At 46.6% G+C, this 13,446-nt stretch overlaps 1 protein-coding gene across 2 annotated transcripts in view; it reads right to left on the reverse strand.

Annotated features, from left to right (window-relative positions):
• Positions 1–13,446, reverse strand: part of tiam2a (TIAM Rac1 associated GEF 2a) — a 93,302-nt gene that overhangs the window by 68,909 nt on the left and 10,947 nt on the right. The window contains exon 1 of one of the 2 annotated variants that reach the window (XM_056590276.1): positions 3,181–5,290. The exons of the other annotated variant lie outside the window; for it this stretch is intronic. The gene's annotated coding sequence lies outside the window, so the exon portion shown is untranslated. Of the gene's footprint in view, positions 1–3,180; positions 5,291–13,446 lie in introns of those variants that run through there. 2 annotated transcript variants of the gene reach the window in all.

The raw sequence follows: 13,446 nt of genomic DNA on the forward strand, positions 1-13,446 counted from the left end.
GTTTGTGTCTGTTTAAAAGGGGTGACTACAGGCTGAACGTGCGTGAGCATATCAGCTCCGTCACAAACAGGGTCCAGGCTACGCCTTCGGGCAGGAGCGGGGTTTTCTGTTTTTGTGCACCAAAGCACATCAGCTGTCTTGTGTGGTTCAGATTAGTGCCGCTCACTGAACAAATAAAAGTGGATGTTCTTCTAAATTCACCACCGATGAATTATGCAGTATGGACTCCTTTGGCGGCTTTTTCTGGGGTTCAATATATCTTTGTTTCTGGCCCAGGAGCCGCTATAAAGAGACAAAAGTACAGGAGCAGAAGTGGCCTCACCAAAACGTGTGCCAGGAGGGCATGCTGGATAACGGTATATCTCAGAATTCACTGACACACACACACAGACACACACACTGACACACACACACACACACACTGACACACACACTGTGGTTGCCAGTGAGAAGTAGAGGCGGCCAGGAGGCTGTCAGCAGCCCGGCTATGCCTTCACCTTCTTTTTATAGACGCTACTCCAGACATCGCCGCCCATAGTGCCATAAGCACACTCCAAACAACCAAAAATACAATCCCAGCCACAGCTGTAACAAAATAGAAACACACAAACAGCCGTCGGCCTGGCTAGATAGACGGTAGGCTAGCAGGAAAACTTGAGCATGGTGAAAGAACCTGAGGAACTAATACTTGAAAATAATAGAAACTGCATCATAGACAAAACAAAGAACAATACTGTAAGAAATCGACAGCCCAATCGAGACAGCTCTGCAGACTACGGCTAGCGGAGGCTGGTGGGACAACAGTGCAGTGCCTAGTCAGCGATGTGGACCCCCCCCCCCCTCTGCAGAACCTCTCCACCCAGAGACATTATAAAAGCCTTGTTCCCTACTTACGGAATGTGACAATGAGCCCAGATGTTATCCTTGGCTGATCCCACGCATGCGCCACCTTATATGGAGAATAATGTGCCGGAGAGAAGACGTGAAACATTGGCGTTTCTCCGCTAGTGCGCTTGCACTTCAGAATTAACGATGACAGATATTACCGCACTGTTTTCACACGGGGCCGGGGAGCAGAACAATTCGAGGCCCCTGGCTGTACTTGGCTTGTAGTCACACAATACAGAGAAACATAACTTTCCCTTCAACTTAAATGTATTTGCTTATCCAAATGTCTCTGATGGCCATGAATGATGTTAAGCAACATGAACCAAATAATAAACTGTTATCTCTTGCCAACTGATTAAAGTTACGAAAGACCCTCGCGCAGAATTAGAGGTGTGATGATTTGCAGAACTGTAATTAACAATTTCCCTGAGAGGAGCATTATCAGAGTCAACACCGAACGTATTGTGCCACTGGTAAACAAACTTAAATAGACAGCCAAAAGCCAACATCCACACGAGAAGGTAAACGTACGCTGTCTGCTTACTGACAACTCTGGGCAGTCTAGTCGGCTCAGTCTTTCCCCCCCAAGCCCTCATCTCAGCCGAGTCAGAAAACAAAGAATTGAAAACAGAACGTTCCTCGTGGTCGTGCATTTTGAAGGAGAATAGGAGGCAGAACCACAGAGACCAAGGCATGTATGCTGCTGCATGCCCTCCAACCGACCCTGATAGAAGCAGTTGTTTTCAAAGAACAGGGCTCACATATTGGAGGCAAAACGGGCCGGTCATTACACAAGCCAAACAAAACATACCCCTCTATTCATATAAATAAACATCACACATACTTGTGCAGACCTCTTCAACTATTCCTTGCCTTCTTTGCAAAACAAAAATGATCATTGTTCCAGAATCTTTAATAATGGCTATTGCCATTGTATGCTTTATACACTGCAGTGTTGACAGAGTTGTAAAAGTTAATCTTGTTCCTAAAGTTCTGTCTGTAATCACGAATTATACCCAGGCTCTAAACAGTCCTTAGACTGATAAATGACCAGGCTGGCCGGGTACTCGCCAGGTCAAACATTAGCTTGTGATTTTATTAGGGGGTGTCGGGCAAGATGAACCGTCAAAATTGTATTTCAGGGCGGGGCTGGTGGTTACCAGGGAACGGGGCAATGGAAGCCAAAAGGCATGCCATGGTCCTTCCTCCCCGTTTCCCGGACTCTTGTTTGCTCTCGCCAGGCCCTTAACCCCAGGGGGTTCCTGGGGCCCTTTTGTTGTCTCTGTGTAGCAAGAGAGGCCCTCCACCTTAGCAGACAGCTACAGCACTCCCACCAACACACAGCAAAAGGAGGCCCAGGAGTTAAATCACCCCTTAAGTAACATCAGCAGAACACACCCCAACATTTACTGGAACGTCCATTACTGCACTTCTCCAGACTCATAAATCTGTATTAAAAAAGGAGTACAATAACAACCTGCCTATCCCTGCCGCGTACAACGTGTTGGACATCTATACACTATTAATGAGTTTCACTAGGTGTACTTGCATTGATCCATTGTGTCAGTACCAGAATGAAAACTAAATAATTCAACACTGGCGCGCTTTGAATTAGTATCCTCAAAGGGTGGTTGGAGTTATGTGATATTATGATGGACGTCCGTAGACGGAGGAAGGGCACATTACACACAAAACATTGAAAAAAAATCTATTTACCAAGTAAAGTCTGAGAGATTTATGACCACGGTCATATTTAATGTCAGATGATAAAGACTACAAAGGCGTTCATCTCGTCGCGGTCTATCTTTTCTTGAGTGTGAGGGGGACCCCCTTAAAATGCCTCGCTATTTGTTTTACAATAGGCCAGAGTGCACATAGTTGTATGGGTATTCTAAGCTCATTAAAGCCGACCAGGTTATTTTCCATGCAATTTCATTCAAATTTGTTCCTTCTTCTCACTTTTAAAAAATTGCGTTAACGTGCACGCTCTGCTGCAACTTAATGGACATCGAAATACAATGAAATTCATTTGTTCATTAATACTAACTTTTCTTCTCCAGGAAAATATATAAAGCGAACGTTTTTAATACACGTTGTTAAAATACCTGTTTCAGAATTCACACACACTCTGAATCAATACGCACACTGACAACATTCAGAATCCACACACACACACACACACACACACACACACACACACACACACACACACACACACACACACACTCACACACACATGTAGAGACGCTTCTTTGATTTGACTAAAACAAGTTATACCGAGCGAGCACCTACCGGTTAACGTCCCGATTTTCTGTCGAAATCGCCAAGTTTGACTCGTTGTTTTCCAGTTTCTTTTGAATCCCGTGTATGTATTTCTGTAAGGTTTACGCGAATATTTTGGAGTAGAGCGGAGCGGTGTTCCCCGGACGCGGCGCCAGACCCTGTGGGCTCTTCCCAGACAATGTGGGGTTAAACTCCTCCTTCCAAAAGACTCAGGAATCACGGAGCCGTTTAAATGTCCCGAGCGTAGATTCTTCTCAAATCTGGCGTTATTTTACCTTTAAAATAATAAAATAGTTTTTATTTTATTTTATCTTTAGTTAACTTTCCAGGGAAACCTAAATAATGTCCGTATACGTTTTTAATTTTTTTCTTAACTCTATAGTTTGTTTTTGCATCGTTTCTTTTTTAATCTCATTTTTTTTTTCTTTTTTTTGTATGCTTCATGTGCTTTAGCAATGCAATTGTACATTTCACATGCCAATAAAGCAGTTTGAATTTAATTGAACTTAATTTGGAGAACCACATATCTTTCAATCCAGGTCAACCTGTCCTGTACCTTCACATGGGCAATCGAATAAACATACTGATCAATCTCCTCCCTGCATTGTAATTCTTGTTGTGTTACATTCTGGTGCGTCGTGCATCTTGTCTCCCAGCCCGGTCTAATCTGCATATCAGCCTCTTTTCAGGTGTTGTCACCGGGCCTGAACAAAGATGCTATCTCTCTACATTGAATTAGTAGCAGCAGCCACATACTGTATCACCCTGCTAGCTCCACAGTAGACCTGTACCCCCCCCCCTGCAGAGCCTTTAGCAGTAGGCTACACCTTGAGTAATGGCTCCTTAGCACGTAAGAGAGGATTGGCTATACTAGGGTGTCGAGTATAGCGTTTGAACATGGGTACAGTGTCTCTACTTTAATACTTTAGGGTCATGTTGTCATTTAGTCCTTCCATAGTACACACAAGGTGAAATAGTTGACAACAAAACCTTCGCCATCAAGGCTTTGCTTGGAGTTAGCATTATCTCAGCGTAGCAAGTAGTAAGAAACAGGTGGAACGCAGGTTAAAAGAGATAGAAGACCCATAGTCTCCACTAGAACAGGCCCATATGGCTACCGCATACCAAAACGAGTTGAACTCTATTGTCTCTGAAGGATATAAAGTCATTCTACAATTTACAATGTACCAATCTACAATTGAATGACATACATAGGCTGCACTATTCAAAGGTTCAAGTAAGCAAAATGCATCCAAACGGCTCGTTAATTCTGCCCCAAAGCCAATTCTGGACCTCTTTATTCGACTTGATCTCCAAGGCATTTGATGATTTGTGGGGGCCTGACTCACTAGGAGCCATTTTTGGATTCGCGGTGGACATTATGCCAAATCCAGGGGAGAGACAAATGGCCAGTGTATCAGGAATCTGTATCAGCCAAAAAAGGGATAGAAATTTTGGAAAACTGAGGCTCTGCAAACATGCCGGTGAGGGAGCTGGCCGAAACCGTCCACGTGGGGAAGCTTAAATTGAAAATCAGTGGAAGCAGAAAAGCCTTTGATACAGCATGGGGACCTGTGCTGGATTACTGTAAAGATCAGAGAGTCTGAGAGCATGGTATTAAGTCAGGACTATTGATCCAGTAATAAAGTCGCCTGTGTGAATGTGTGCACTGTATTATATTTACTGATTCATTTTCCTTGTATTTTCCGACTTGTTTATGCTGCGTTATAGCTGTACCGTTCAATATTTATGTGAGCTGTCATCATGTAGTCGAAACACATCTTTATGGCGCTGTTTCTTTGTGTTATGTCTGTCATGTTTCGTTAAAAAAATTAGAAAACAGATGTACGTTGGCAACATAGCCAGTTATGTCTGGCAATAAGAAATACTGTAGAATAGTTTGGCACAGATCCACCAGCCAGTGTTATCTTGTCAAATTGAATATGGTGGAACAGTATTCTGGATAATTATGGACAAATGGAGGGTGTGTGTGGGTGTGCCTTTCACCTGATAGCCCCCAGCAGCACTGGCCACTGTGCCTCTCATTAGGGGGTTAATTAGATCAGACATCGGACATCCTGCTAACCATCAACCCCCATTGTCAGCCCGTGACAATAGAGCGGGATAACCCTGATCTGCTGCGGTCTTCTATGGTGCGTGTGTGTGTGTGCGTGTGTGTGTGTGTGTGTGTGTGTGTGTGTGTGTGTGTGTGTGTGTGTGTGTGTGTGTGTGTGTGTGTGTGTGTGTGTGTGTGTGTGTGTGTGTGTGTGTGTGTGTGTGTGCGTGTGTGCGGGTGTGTGTGTGTGTGTGTGTGTGTGTGTGTGTGTGTGTGTGTGTGTGTGTGTGTGTGTGTGTGTGTGTGTGTGTGTCTGTGTGTGTTGCGGTGAGGATGTGCCTAAGCAAACCTAATGGCAGACCTATGCCTTAGGTGGCATACTATGTTGGGAAACAACATGGTAACGGACACTATAAAAAAAACAAAACGATAGTATGGTTCCAAAGAAAAAGGACGCGTCGACAGTTTAATCGCAATAGTGGTGGGGAGCAGAATGATGAATGGAAAAATAATCTAACCCAATGGCATGCTCAGCCAGCATTCCTCTTTCTGCTGATGCAGGAATACTATATGGACAGGTGACACACATATACGCACCTAATGAGATGACATAGTACACACATGGCAACACACACAGCGAGGTACTTGGATTCATTATTCTCTCTCTCTCTCTCTTTCTCTGTCTCTCTCTGTCTCTCTCTCTCTTCCTTTGTGTCTCTCTATCGCATCCAGCCTATGCCTCACCTCGCTGCTTTGTTCTAGTCATAGTAGCCCCAGTACAACCAGGTCGTCATGGTAATTATACCAGCGTGTGTTAAAATGGAGAGAGGTGGAGGGTGAAGGATGGGGGCTGAGGGGAGTGTGTGTGAGGTGGGTGGGTGGGTGGGTGGGTGGGTGGGTGGGTGGGGTGTAGGTAGTGACTGCTAAGTGATTTCTCACCCTTCTCGGGGAGAGGCTGTCTTTTGTACAGTTGCGATCCGATCCCAGTCTCTCATTACCGGTGATGCTAGGTGCTAGCCTGTTCGATGCGTAAATCCGTCCGCGCTCAGTTGTCATGTGTGCTCCTTTCTTAGGCAGCGTTGCGGCGGCCTTCCCAGTGGACGGTAGAAGGAGCCCTCACATGCAAGGCTTTTGTGTCACAGGCTGAGGTGAGACAGGCTTTGTGGCCCAGAGTGAAAAAGGCTTTTGTAGAGTGATACAGGCTTAATGCAGACTTGTTACCGCATTAGAGAATCCTGTCTCTAATACAGTAAGACAGGATTGGTGTAATACAGTGAGACAGGCGTTTGTCTACTACAATAGGATATATATTGGTGTAACACAGTGAGACAGGTTTTGGTTTAATACAATGAGACAGGCTCTCTCTTCTTCAGTAAGACAGGGTAGGTCTAATGCAGTGAGACGGGCTGTCTTGTACAGTAAGACTGGCTTGCTACAACAGAGTGAGTCAGGCTCTGTCTTCTATAGCAAGACAGGCTTAGTATAACAAAGAGAGACAATGAGACATGCTTAATCTAATACAGTGAGACAGGCAGTCTTGTACAGTAAGACAGGCTTGGTTTAACACAGTGAGACAGGCTGTCTTCTGCAGTAAGACAGGCTTGGTATAACACAGTGAGAGAACCCCCTTCTCCTCCGTGAGCCCAGATCAGACTGGGGCTGTAGGTGTGTTGTGGTTGCCGAGAAGATAGCCAGGTTGTTTTTTTTGCCTGCTTTTCACGTGGGTTCATTTTTAATCCCAAGACAGGGTTGTTTAAAGGTGTGTTTGTGTGTGTGTGTGTGTGTGTGTGTGTGTGTGTGTGTGTGTGTGTGTGTGTGTGTGTGTGTGTGTGTGTGTGTGTGTGTGTGATAGGAGGAGGGTGGGGGCCGGGAGGGGCAGGGGGGGGGTGGCAGGACTATAATCAGACCCTACCACACCCAGGACAACTGAGCACTTGTTTCCAAAAGAGAGGTGCAGACACAGAAGCATGTTCGCCTGCAGACAGCCACAAAGAGCCCTCTGTCGTCTCTCTCTCTCTCTCTCTCTCCTCTCTCTCACATCACATCGGTGCTCGTCCTCGTTCTCCTTCTTTCTCTACTCTCATCTCTCTCTCTCTCCTCTCTCCCCCTTCCCCCTCTTCTCCCCCTTCCCCCCCCCCCCCCCCCCCCACTCTCTCTCCCTCTCCTCCCTCTCATCTCGCTCTCTCCGTCGCTCCTCTCTCTCCCCGCTCCATCTCCTCCTCCTCTCTCTCTCTCTCTCTCTCTCCCCCTCGCCTCTCCTCTCTCTCTCTCTCTCCTCTCCCCTCTCTCTCTCTCTGCCCACTAGCTAGCCCACCATCTCCCTCTATGAACCCCCGGCGGGGGGGGGCGGGGGATGACGTTTGTGGAGGCGGCGTTCTTTAATTGAACAAGACGGTGACTGATCTTCAGTGATCGGCGTGTACAGGATCCTGAGGGCCCCACTAATGACAAATCAATGACGACAAAGAGGCATGGGCCCTGTTTGCCACAGCGGTCGTCTCCTCTGAACTCTGTCACGAGGTCCACTCAGCGACGGCCAGGGACAGCTCTCCAGCACTCATTCACATCCGCACTCTGCCCGATCAATGCTGTGTACCATCGATTGTACATGAGGAGATATACACAAATATTTACGGTTGATATCTGTGGGTCTGTCTCATGTTTTATCACGCTAGACATAGATTGGTGGCCCATCGTACTTGAGTCGTACCACAGAGAAATCGTGTGTGTAGAGTGTGTGGAGGACGGCTGGTTGAAGCAGCCTCACCTGGCCCAGAGCCAGGCTGATTGGACTCTGGGTCTGGGTGAGGCTGCACACCTGTTACACATTGAGCAATCAAACCAGCCTTCTCCACCCACACTCAGGGAGAGATCTCCTTTTTATCATTATCTGCAAACAGTTCAATAAACAGGCTTCCAACACAAATACTCAAACGCTTCCTTGTCTGGAGGAGCCCAGTAAGAGTCAGCAATGGGGAGTAGCAGCCACCTGGATGGCGTGTAGCGTGAGACATTGTTACGCCTCACAGCAGGGGGTTGAGACCCAACACACCCAACAGAAGGTGTGTTTGTGGCAGTTCATCTTTATGCTGCTATTTGTAAATGCAAATAAGAATATTTGAGTGAGAAAACGAATTACATTTGTATGTAAAATCACAGTAATACTTATAATAATAACAATACAAAGATGTCCGATATCCTGACCCTGTCACCACAGCCAAGGGGAATCTATAAAAGAATCGATATAAATGAAATGTCAAAAACAAAACATAAGATATATGGCTTCCACACGCACAGGAGCCATGCATGGGTGACCTAAACCATGTCGCCTGAGCAAGTGAAATGCTGCGTGTCGTGTAACGCAGAGGTTCTAACGGAAACCCCCGGGCTCCACCGCAGGCCGGAGATAACGCCTTTACGCTCGGGCTAACGCATTAGCTTCCTCCCCGCGAGGTCTCATCGCCGCGACGACGTGGGAAACTACGCGTGATGATGGATCAGCCTCGTCCACGCCGGGCCCCATCTCTCAGCGACCCACGGCCTGTCTGCAGCTCTACGCACCATTACAGCCGGGAGGGCGAGAGAGAGGAGGTGTGGATGTGTGTTGGAGGGCGGGAGAGAGAGAGAGAGAGAGAGAGAGAGAGAGAGAGAGAGAGAGAGAGAGAGAGGAGGCCAAGACAGAGATTGATCAGGATGAGACACTATGGGTTTTGCGAGAGACAGAGGAAGAGAAAAAAAAGTGAGAGAGAGATCGGGAAAGAGAATGAGAGAGAGAGAGGAAAAGAGTGAGAGCCGAGAGGAAAATAGAGAGAGAGAGAGAGAGAGAGAGAGAGAGAGAGAGAGAGAGAGAGAGAGAGAGAGAGAGAGAGGGAGAGGGAGAGGAATAGTGTGTGTGTGAGAGAGAGAGAGAGAGAGAGAGAGAGAGAGAGAGAGAGAGAGAGAGAGAGAGAGAGATAGAGAGAGAGAGCGAGAGAGAGAGAGTGAGAGAGAGAGAGAGAGAGAGAGAGAGAGAGAGAGAGAGAGAGAGAGGAGGCCAAGACAGAGATTGATCAGATGAGACACTATGGGTTTTGCGAGAGACAGAGGAAGAGAAAAAAAAGTGAGAGAGAGATCGGGAAAGAGAATGAGAGAGAGAGAGGAAAAGAGTGAGAGCCGAGAGGAAAATAGAGAGAGAGAGAGAGAGAGAGAGAGAGAGAGAGAGAGAGAGAGAGAGAGAGAGAGAGAGGGAGAGGGAGAGGAATAGTGTGTGTGTGTGAGAGAGAGAGAGAGAGAGAGAGAGAGAGAGAGAGAGAGAGAGAGAGAGAGAGAGAGAGAGAGAGATCAAAATAAGACCACATGGGGCTTGCTTGAGGGAGAAAGCGAGTGAGAGAGAGGGAGAGAGCGACAATATGGATGGAATAAAGGGGAACTGTGTTGTTCTCCACGGGGGACAAAAAACACTGAACATCCATGTGAACGAGCAGAGAAAGAGCCTTGTAAGGTGTTATTACTGTACTTACAAGGCTCTGCAAAGGCTTTCACACACCACCCTGGTGACGCAGAGCCACCAACAGGTTTCACTTAGCACACTCCCCAAAGTACAGAGCACGGAGAGACGCATGGCTGTGCCTAGAGTGGCCTCAACTCACCTCAAACAACCCATTCACCAGGTCTACATTCGTTCAGAAACCAAGAAATGATGCTAGATATATCCGTCTATCAGGGCTCTAAACATAAAATATATAACCCTGGATTTGGAGTACATTTTTAGGTGAGGTAGTCTACTAGACTGATCTACCTAAACACAATTCATTGTGGACAGATTATATTTGGTCTCGACAATAAAACCTGTATATATATATTGGCACGTATCCATTCCAGTAGATGGGAAAACTCAATGGAAAGATGACATTCCAAGATCGGGCATGAGCATTGTGTTCCACATCAGGTGGTCCAACCCTCTCTGCCACCTGGTTCAAAGGAGAACAAAACCGTCAGCAGAAACAGGTTGGAGCACCAGACAGGACCGAGCGTTCTCAAACAAGCCCCATTGTATAACCGTGGCAGCCCAGTTGTACCGCAAAAAGAACCCAACCCCTCTGTTGAACCGTAACTCTATGCAGGGCGACAGACGTATCGATATGACATATAAAAGAACAAGCTTTAGTATAGTCCAGAAATGTAACTGGGTGATTCATTAAGGGGCCGGTAATCCTATCAATACAACATGCTTCCTCTGTCGAGTCGACTTGTTCCGTTGATGCTGCAAACAACAAAACCATATCTGACGAGGAGGTGTCCAATATAGCCCTTTTCCGGTAATGGATTTTCTCAATATCACCTAGCTCAACTGTAGCCAATTTCCTGACTTAACTTGTCACCCGAAACGCCCTGTCTGCGAAAGATAACCCGCATGAGAGACTCTGCACACAGGGGGATGTCTGCTGTGACAGGCAAGAAAATTGCCTCCTAAAAAAAAAGAGGTAACAACAGCAACCAGGAACCAGTCATCTGTCTGCCACCGGAGTACCAGACACAGACACAAGGGTATCCCAGGTGACGGCTGTCCAAGAGGACAGCGTGAAAAGACGAGGGACTGGGCTGAGGACAGGACAGTGGGGTCCACCCAAACAGTGAATCTGTTTGGGTGATCCAGGCGTGATATCAGCTCTAAGGCGCGCCAGAGACGTCACACGTTACAACCTATTCAAGTGAATGTGGGTCACGTCTGACAATGACCAAGGTGAGAGTTTGTAGGTGGCTGAATATATCCCGAAAGAGAACGGGAAGCTGTCCAAGTTTTTGGCTCATGAAACAAGGATGGAGAAAGGCGTAAAGGAGGGCTTGGGTCAGGCTGAGGATGAAGAAATTACAATCCTCTTCTCCTCTTTTACCTACGGAATAGCGTGACTCTTCAAAGCCCTTAATGTCACATGGCGTACCAGGTCACATGACCACTTTGCTAGCAAACAACCGGCCATGGAGAACTTAACAAGAACTACCTAAAACTAAGTCTGATTCCAATAAAGGTAAATGCTGTTATTCACTTAAGGCCAGACAGGGATTTGTACTGCAGCGGGATATCTTATGAAAGGACTAATGAATAGCCTGGTCTTAATGCCACGTTTGAATCAGAGAATGAGGGATTGAATTATTGACTTACATTTTAATTGAAAACAGTCGTTACAAACCGATAAAGTCATTAATTCGAGTCATTCTAGGCAAGTGAGCGGTAACACACTTTGTGCAACTCTATCTTCATAAGCTTCCACGCTTCAAGCAGAAACTTGTGTCAGTCCCAGCACTGTTTTTGAACACAAACATGGCCCTCTCTAACGTCTCCCATTAGCAGTGAGATAGTCCCCCCATTGAATAAGAGCTCTAAACAGCCTGTAAAACGTATTTCTTTTAGTTTTTCTGAAGGCTAAGCGTTCTTTCACACCGATGCCGAGTGCTGCTGATAAACCCACCTTGTTAAATGCTGAGGAACTGTAAGTCTTTTCATTTCACTTCCCCTAATGAGGAGCACACCCTCTCCTCTCTGGCGACCGTTTCCCACAACAACATCAGCCTCGCTAACTGGTGGCCATGTAACAGAAAACGCTGTCCCGACATAGCCTGGCCCAGTTCGGCCGTAAAAAACAGTCGTTAATGAATGACCAACCAGGACTTGTTAAAGGTGGGAAGTACGATACACCCCCACCCTACCTTGCACAGCTAAACACACACACACATACACACACACACACACACACACACACACACACACACACACACACACACACACACACACACACACACACACACACACACACACACACACACACACACACACACACACACACGCATACACACACACCAACTGATTTGTTTGCAAGGAGCCTGAGAATGTGTGGAAGTTTGTGATGTGTGTAGGGTTTTGTGAGGAGAGAGCAGGGGAACACTTCAAGTTTCACTTTAAGTGTTCCACTACTGAGCTGGATACAGATTAATAATGATGATGTGCGTGTATGAGTGCGTGTGTGTGTGTGTGTGTGTGTGTGTGTGTGTGTGTGTGTGTGTGTGTGTGTGTGTGTGTGTGTGTCCGTGGCCGTGTGTGTGTGCGTTTGTAAGTGTATGTATTCAGGTCATGCAAATGCAAACAGTCATGCAAACAATGTGCCTATAAAATGTGAATGAGCTATCTAGTAATTCCGTTTAAGTTTATCTCTAAACTTTATAAGGCAACTGTTAAGGGGAAGGGAAGAACAGTGACAGAGAATATAATCACACCTAGATGTTTTAGGAAATGTTCTAGAATAGCTCTGGAGGAAGACTAATATAAAAAATATTTGAATCTGTTCGGGGGTGAGTAGTAAGACCAACACTCCAAAGCTCATTTTTGTAATTCCATGTCAACATACTCGACAAGAATCAAAAGCTTTGTCCCAAAGCCCATGTGTGTGATTCGCAGTTAGCCTATTTAGCTAATAATCGCTAAATAGCTGGTCACATGTTAGACGCATTCATTTAGGCTATGGAATCGGATTAGCTCTCCCAGTGGAAGGTGAGTGTGTGTGTGTGTGAGTTTGTGTCTATTTAAAAGTGTGTGCAAAATGGAAGCATGTGTGTGTGTGTTAGCTGATAACACAGTGATTGTGTGAAGTCTAAAAGTCTCCTTGAGAAGGGCACAGTAGGTACCTTACTCTGACTGTGTGTGGGATAATCTGTCCCACCTTTCTTGGCAGCAGTTATAAACTCTATGTGTGTGTGTGAGTGCATCGGGGGGTTTTACTGCAGTGGGCGCACGGTTCATATGCGCATGCATGTGTGTGTGTGGCTGTCTGTGCGCAGGTTTGCGTGTGTGTGTGTGTGTCTGTGTGTGTGCGTATGTGCACACGTGTGTGTGTGTGTGTGTCCATGTGCGCGCATGCGTGCGTCTGCATGTGTGTGCGCACGTTTGCGCATGTGTGTGTGTGTGTGTGTGTGAATGAAAGATATAGAATGAGTGGAGCCGAGGCAGACTGTTTTCAGTCTCTGAGGAACAAATTCATCCAGCTGTTTCTCTTTTCTCACAAACCCCACCACCTCCCCTCCAACTTCCCCCAGAGGACCACCTACCCCCCTTCCCCAGCACCACCACCACCAGCATAATCCATCTGACAAACAGCCACAGTCTCATGTTGTCTGGCCCAGGATAGCCTTTCACCCCCCCCCCCCCCCCTCCCCCGGTGCTATAGGTGAGGTGTGTTGGGGTTGGA

This window comes from Gadus chalcogrammus, chromosome 5, assembly GCF_026213295.1.
Source record: "Gadus chalcogrammus isolate NIFS_2021 chromosome 5, NIFS_Gcha_1.0, whole genome shotgun sequence".
Lineage (NCBI taxonomy): Eukaryota > Metazoa > Chordata > Actinopteri > Gadiformes > Gadidae > Gadus > Gadus chalcogrammus.